This window comes from Nannospalax galili, unplaced genomic scaffold (genome assembly GCF_000622305.1).
Source record: "Nannospalax galili isolate Female #2095 unplaced genomic scaffold, S.galili_v1.0 scaffold406, whole genome shotgun sequence".
NCBI classification, from domain to species: Eukaryota; Metazoa; Chordata; class Mammalia; order Rodentia; family Spalacidae; genus Nannospalax; species Nannospalax galili.
This window is the reverse complement of record NW_008357033.1, coordinates 3348726-3355938: the sequence shown is the minus strand read 5'-3', so window position 1 is coordinate 3355938 and position 7213 is coordinate 3348726.

Below are 7213 nucleotides of genomic sequence, written 5' to 3'. Positions count from 1 at the left end.
TTTATTTTATGTGTATGAGTGTATTGCCTGCATGTATGTAAGTGCAGCCATATTGTGCAGTGCCCATGGAGGCCAGAAGAGGGTGTCAGATCCCCCAGAACTGGAGTTAGAGAGGGTTGTTAGCCGCTGTGTGGGTGCTGGGAATCAAACCCAGGTCCTCTGCAAGAGTAGTCAGTGCTCTTAACTTCTGAGCCATCTCTCCAGCCCAAAGTCTACATTTTATGTGAATTGCATTCTACAATCTATTTACTTGTCATGCAATCGTGCTCATTTGAGAACCTCAAATTAGAAGTCTTCTATCCAGCAAGCATCTTTTCATGTGCCTGGACCCAAGTTAGCTGTTAGGGACACAGATGGATGAGACTCAGTTTCTTCTCTCCAGATCTCAAGATTATCACAGTCTAATTTTTACCATCACTCCAATTCTGATTCAACAATTAACAGAACAGTGCCTCTAACCAAGAGGCACAAAATTTGCACCAAGGGCAAATTTTAGTTAGTTTACTGCCTAGCTGGCAAATAAATATGATCCATGACTGAATTGTTTACTTCCTCATCATATCTGTTTAGGAATTTCAGGTTTACAAATTACTAACTCTCCAACCCAAGCACCCTTAAGCAAGAAAGAATATATTGTCTCCCACATCTGGAAACCCCAGGCTAGAGGTATCTTCAAGCTTGGGATGAGGCAAGGATGTGATAGACATTGTCTTGGACCACTGCTCTCAAGTTGACTCCCACAGCCTGTCTCATATCATAGCTGCTCAATGGCAGTAGCACTTCCCCTAATGGCGCAGCCTCAGAGAACAGATGTCTTGATTCTCTATGATCAGAATTGAGACATAGGCCCATCCCTAAAGTTGTCCAAGGGCAGGAATAGACAACTTCCAAGTTACAAGAGTATTGTCAACCCTATCCAGACTGTCAGCAAATAGCTGCCCACAGGAATACCAAGAGCTGCCTTATCCTGTAGGCCCATGAGGAACAAGAAATAGTGATGGTTTTTCAGTCCCACTCAAATTTTAGGGTGGTAGTTATGTAGTAGTCACTAACAAATACTCTAGAGAAATGCTCAGGCTAATACACTAAAGTTTTCTACCTGCCAGCAATGATATTCATCAAATACATGCTGTATGTGGAGCATCTCACATGCCTTCCCTCCGTACACTCTTACAGGCACCTACGAAGGTAGATTCTGTTAGTTTCCCTACTTTAAAATAGAGGAATTTCAGTGTCTTTTCTGCTACCCTGCCTGCTGCAAGACAGAGCTCCTTCAGGCCAGCTAAGATTCTGTGATTCCCCAAGTGCCTGGTTGTTGGGAGGCCTGGTTGCTCTGACAATCACCTAAGGAGTCAAATCTGTCCCAGCTCCTCCGGGGGACCTTTGAAAGCTCTATTATTCATTGATTTCCTTTAAATAGCAATATTGGGAATGGTTGTAATTGATTCCTTGCATTTGTGCTATATTGGTCTTTACTACTGGGATAATGATTTTTATTTTCTCATTGTTCTACTTTATCTTTCCACAGAACATGTGGGATTACATTAGGTGGGATACTGGACATATTAAATGGGAAGCTGAAGATAGGAGAATTCAGACCCAAGTCTCCAGACCAGATGGCAAGAGTAAAGGCCTCTGGCTTTCCTGGCTCTTGGCACTCTTCCACAGTCACCGTGAGCACCCCCACTCCAGTGCTCTACACCCCCGCCAGCAGGCAGTTGGACAAGTTTCCAACATGGATGTTCAGGCAAAGGCTCTGGAGTTACCCAGACCCAAATGTAGATCCCAGCCTTGACTTGTGACAAAAAAAACCGTGTATCCTCCCTTTGTTCAGAAACACGAAGGTTAGAGGCTCTACTTCACAGGGCCATTTGGAAAGAACAATCTGTAACACTCACCCAGGCCACCTAAGCACTCATCAGTGTTTGGTGGCATCTGTCATCTGCTTCATCTCTGTGCTCCGTGGAAAGGAAGATCAGATTGTCAGCATCTAACAAGTGACTGCACCAAATAGGCTTCAGGAAAAAAGCTGGGGTTCAAATTCCACCATTTGGAGGCCATGACTTGAAGGAAGTCTGTTTCCCAGACTGGGCCTAGGTTTCCTTATCTATGTGACAAGGGACAGGGAAGGCTGATTATTATTTCTTCCTTTCTGAAGGTCCACTTGGCACATGGACAGAGGCTACAGAATTAGCCTGAGGCTCCTATGGCTTTGCTGGCCACTTGGTATCAACCTCATCCCTTCACCCCAGGGGATTGGGCCACGGATGGTAACTGACCCAAAAGGGAAGTGGTGGTTGATTGAATAGTAACCCTGGTCCTTAGTGAGCTGAACCAATAGGTGGCCCTTATTAGGAAGCTTGAGTAGAAGTAACAAAATTCTTAGGTGGTTAGCAGGAGAAGCAAAGGGTGAAAGGCCTTGACAAGGTTGAGGGGGGAGAGGTGGTGCTCATGGACCACCAGAGGCTGAAGTCATGAGGAGTGGGATGCTCAGAAAATAGAGACAAAGCTGATGGTTGTAGGGAGGCCAGGGAGGACATCAGAGCCCCAGTGAGCAAAGTCATCTGGACCTGATGACATGTGTATCCACCCAGCTACCATGTAATCACTAGAAGTTCTCGTGTCAAGCACCCCCCCTTCCTTGGTGTAGCTTAAGTGGGTTTCTGTATCTTGCCATTAAAAAGGCATTAAAAGGAGGGCCCTGGAGAGATGGCTAAATACTTACCTCCATGCCTGATGACCTGAGTTTGATCCCCAGGATCAATACAGTGGAAGGAGAAACTCGTGAACCCCATAAGTTGTCCTCTGATCTCAATGTGTGTCTTCTGACTTCCATGGGCTTGCTGTGGCATGAGCACCACCCTCCACACACAAACAAATATATGGAATAAATTTCGGAGTCTGGAGAGGTGGCCCAGTGGTTAAGAGAATTTGTTGCTCTTCCAGAGGACCAGAGTTCACTTCCTAGTACCTACATCAGGCAGCTCACAACCACCTGTAACTCCAGCTCCAGGGGATCCAAATCTTTCTTCTGGCCTCTGTGGACATCTGCATCCCTATAGCATACACACATAAATAAAAATGAATCTTTAAAAATGTAAAAGTCAAAGTCAAAAGGGAAAGGATTGCCTATCACTGACATATTTTGAGTCCTTACCATGTTTTTTCCCCATCTGAAAGCCAACTTGGTAGTCTCCTCATCTCCCCTGTGAAGCTGTTGTTTCTCTGACTCAACCAGTGAAGAAGCAGCCTGAAGAGAATGAGTGACCTGCCCTAAGACCACCGTGAGGGCACACATGGCTGGGGAACAGACTCAGGCTGTATCACTGTATAGTTGTGTCTTTGGCCTTCTCTCTTAGGGCTGTGGACCAAACCGGACTATGTAATTGGAACAGAGCTCCAGAGCTCGGGTGCAACTCTAACTTTTGCCTCTTGGACCACAGATACCTCACTTGGGTCCTGAAGTGAGTGTTGACAGAGCCTCACATACCCCCAAAAAGGGGGGGACGATGAATGTGCTGAGGATTCCCCCAGGCCTTTATGCTCAAGGTCAAGGTACAGCCAGTCTCTGCCTCTGACACCAGTGAGAGTCTACATTAGAAAATCCTAGCAAGGACAGTGGTATCTTGGAAGAGGGAGAGATCCTCCTAGGAACACTGTCTGACAATGGTCCTATATCCATAAGTGAGGAGTCTAAAAGTCACCCCTCAGCTCCCTCCTTGCTTGTAGCTTCAGGAACCCATCTGGAGTGACCACAAGAGGAACTTATGCAATGAAGGGCATGAAGAAAAGGCCAAAGACTGACATCAGCAGAGGTTTGTTTGAAGACCCGGATACTAGGGAGAGTGAGAGGGAACCTGAGAACTCCCTAGGCCTTTACAAGTTCCCAGAGAGCCCAGCTTGGGGGCCAGTTACAAGCCAAGGTATGAGGTGACTCATTCACACTGTGTTCACCTGCAAGTTTTCTAACCCAGGGAAAACATGGACTAGCTCCCCGTGGCCCACAAGGCCTGATAGGCCCTGGCCTTGGCTTATCTCTCCAACTTCACTCTCTACACACTCAGCTACCTAAGCCTCTGTCCCCCTGAACTCACTGAGGCCTCTGCCCTGGCCCATCTCTTGGTCTGGGGTACTCTTTCCCAGGCTCTCTGCCTTCTTCCTTCGTTTTCAACATCTATTCACTGCCTCAGAGAGCCTTCCTGGACCCCTTTGTCTTGAGCTGACCCTTCCCCAGACACCACCAGGGTGACATGCTCTAATTGCTCCCTTGCAGCTAATTCTAAGTATTTCATTTACTCATACATTGTTTCTTCTTCCACCCTTGAAGGTAAGCTCCAGAAGGTCTGGGGATTTGTCTGTTTTCTTCACACTGTCTCCAGGCAGAAATCTGGTGCCCAGCAGATAAGAAAGGTTTAAGAAGTATTGGTGGATGAAATGAATATCTTCTCAGAGTGAGGGAGCAAATACTGTTTTTTTGAGCTGGGGTCAGGGTGGTTGTCACTTTCGTGCATAGATTTAATGAACAGTTCTTGGGAGCCTGTTACACACTATAGGTTAGTGTGCTTTTCCTGTTTCTGTGATGAAATACCCTGACAGAAGCAACTTAAAGGAGAAAGGGCTTATTTTAGCTCTTTGTTCAAGGGTACAGTCTCCTGTAGCAGGAAAGTCATGGCAGCAGGTGCTTGAAGTCACATTGCATCTGCAGTCAGGAAGCAGGGACTGAAAAGGTTGGCGCTCAGCTCACTTGGTCCTTTTGATTCAGTCCAGGACTTAAGTCTGTGGTCTGGCGCCACCCACAAATAAAGGTGCTACCTCAGTGAACCTAATTTAGATAATCTCTCACAACATGTCAAAAGGCTTGTCTCCGAGGTGATTCTAGATCCTGTTATATTGACAGTTAATATTAACCATCACATGTGCCAAGTACAGTGTGTGTACCAGGACATAGCCACTAACAAAGCAGACCAAGATGCCTGTGGGCTTTGTGGTCAAATGCAGGAAGTTAACTGGTGACAGCAACAGAACAAGAGACCCTAAAGGTATAGAAGGATGGATGGACACAGAGTTCTTCTCTAAGCTGAGAGCCTGAGGCAACCACTTTGAGAGGAATTTTCAACTGGAGGGGCCAGTCATGTTAAGGCATGAGAGTGGGATTGGAGAGACAAGGGGACGGGCGAATGCTGAAAGAGCCTGGTGTGTGGGAAGAATGGAAAAGCCACGAGGCTGAAGCAGAGTCAGAGGAACAAACAGGCTGGTAAGGGGCAGGGAATACGTGCAACTTTCAAGCCAAAGTGAGGATTTTGAAATTATTCTAAGAGCAATGAGAAGCTCTTGGGAGGTTGCAGTATGAGTACTGACTCTCTTTATTGTTATTAAAACATTATTGGTAAGGCCAGGTATGGTGGTCAGGAGGCTCTTAAGCTCAAGGCCAGCCTGGGCAACATGGTGAGACCCTATCTCAAAAATTAACTCTCTTGGGGCTGGAGAGGTGGCTCAGAGCACTGGTTGCTTTTGCAGAGGACCTGGGTTTGGTTTCCAGCACATACATAGTGCTAACCACCACGCTTACCTCCAGTTCCAGGGGATCTTCTGACCTCTATAGACATTGCACACATATCATGCACTTACATACATAGAGACAAAACACTCATATGCATAAAAATAAAAGTAAATAAAATTGAAAAATTCTCTTGTTTCTAGACCTGAACTACTTTTCAGCAATGGAGGGTGTGTTGAGGCTGAAGATTTAAGTAGCAGGAGGCTGTGATACAGCCATGGGCCCTGGATTTTAAAGGAACTGCTTTTCCTCACCTGCCATGTGATAAAGGGAAGAAAGTAAGCCAGAGTGATGGCTCACACCTGAATCTCAGCACTTGGGAGACTGAGGCAAAGGAGGATTGCCATGAGCTCAAGGTCAACCTGGGCTACATGGTGACTTGTAGTCCAGTCTAAGCTATGTGGTGAGACCCCATCTCAAAAATAAAAAAAGTTGGGGAGGAGGGACTTTCAGTTTTGATTCCTTCATCCAGATGGTTATACATATATCTTACCCTCCAAAGGACTGGTTCAGACTTTTCCCTATCTGGAGACCCATGACCCACACCTGTGGCAAGACTGTAGGCCTTCCTTCCCAGGCCACTTCAGACTCTGTCGTGTATGAAACAAGATTTTCCTTCTTCACTGCAAGTTCTTCTAACTGGATCTAGACTGGGACTTGTGGGTCTTTCATTCCTTGACAAACTGCTTGAAAGCTGTTGAGAAATGTATTAAGACCCAGGCAGTTCCAAGTGACAGAAACCCAGCCTGGCCTGGCCTAAATGAAAAGGCACACTGGGTGTACCCTGAGTCGGAAGTCCAGGAGGAAGGGAAGGTGAGGGCCAAGTGTTCAGGATGTCAACACGTTTGGGGCCATCCACTTCTCAGCTCTGGCCTCCTTCACATGGTCCGTATGCTCAGCCTGCTTCCTCCCATGTGGCAAAGACGGCTCAAAGCAATCCCAGCTTAAGACCTTAGTACTTAGCTATGTTAGCGTGAAAAAATTGTCTCTTTCCCAACTCATGTGTAAAGGTTCCAGGATTTTCTCCGATTGACCTATCTTGAGTCACATGATTATTGTGAGCCCGTTCTTGAATGGAGGGTAGATTGTCCTGTCATTGACCTGGTCTGATTACTTGCCCATTCTTTTTTAGAAGGTATATATACATATATGCATACATATGCGTGTGTGTGTGTGTGTCTGAGTTTATGTTCATTATGTGCCTGTAGGTGCCCTTGGACACCAGAAGAGAGCCAAATACCCTGAAACAGGAGTTCCAACCCATTGTGAGCCACTGGATATGGGTGCTGGGAAACAAACCTAGGTCCTCTGCAAGAGCAGTAAGCACTCTTAACCTCTGAGCCATCTCTCCATCCCCTGCTTGCACATTCTTGAGCCAGAGGTTCGAGTCATCTTTGCTTAACCACATAAAAATAGGTAAGGATGGTTTTTAGGACAAGATGGGTTCTGTCCTTAGAACAGTGATGCTGGGCAGGTGTCTTAGTTTGTTTCTTCATTGCTGTGACAAAACACTCTGACCACTACCAACTTGGGAAGGAAAGGGTTTATTCAGCTTACATCTCCTGGGTCGTAGTTCATCAGGGAGCCCAAGGTAGGAACTCAGGGCAGGAACGTGGAAGCAGGAGCTGGAGCACAGGCCATGGAGGAACACTGCTT